Here is a 792-nt window from a genome sequence, read left to right on the forward strand (position 1 = left end):
CTACGTTCTCCTTCTGTCTGTTACTTGTTGGCGTTTTGACTCTTAAAAGATCAAAAAAGTTTACGTTATTCATACTTTGACCTTAACAGATGTTGTGCCAGTAACAGATTACAGATTACTTTATTCAGAAGTAATCTTTTACTGTTAACATTTCCTGTCCCGGATCAGTAATGACCCGACTCCAGTTTTTCTTTGAAGATTTTTTTTGTTTTATAAAGTATCACACAGTGTGTTCATTTACACATGTAGCATAAACAGAACTGCTTTTTATTGTATTTCTATAGAACCCCTAAAGGGACATTGAAGTAAAAACAAAGATAATTTTATTATTTTTAAAAGAAATGTTTCATATGTTTTTCATATGTTTTTACAACATAGAATTACATTTTTAGGTGTAATTTCATAAAAACAACAAGAATAAAAGTAGTTAACAAATGTTATTTTTTCGGTTACTATCTGATAAGTACCAGATGGTAACCAGAAAAAAAATATTAAAAAACAAAAAACACATTTTTACTTGGATGTCTTTTTTGTTGTTTGTTTCGAGAAAAAAAACAACTTTTTTAAGGTTTTTTAAACTTGTTAAACCAATAACTAACTGACACAATTAAAGCGATAAAATGATATTTTTTTCCACATAAAAGAAACAATTTTTTATTGAGTTCTTTTAACTTCATTTGTGTGAATTAACCCTTAGGAACCTAAAACTCAGTGTTGTCTACTTTTGAATCTACCTCTGTATTTTTAATTTGACTGACTGCCTGTTTGCTCGTTTGGTATCATTTTAATCAG

The 792-nt window shown here is 28.0% G+C and overlaps 1 protein-coding gene across 1 annotated transcript in view; it reads left to right on the forward strand.

Annotated features, from left to right (window-relative positions):
* ash1l (ash1 (absent, small, or homeotic)-like (Drosophila)) overlaps positions 1 to 792 on the forward strand; it is a gene marked incomplete in the record, with an annotated part of 38,494 nt that overhangs the window by 20,542 nt on the left and 17,160 nt on the right.

Source organism: Oryzias melastigma, linkage group LG11 (genome assembly GCF_002922805.2).
Source record: "Oryzias melastigma strain HK-1 linkage group LG11, ASM292280v2, whole genome shotgun sequence".
NCBI classification, from domain to species: Eukaryota; Metazoa; Chordata; class Actinopteri; order Beloniformes; family Adrianichthyidae; genus Oryzias; species Oryzias melastigma.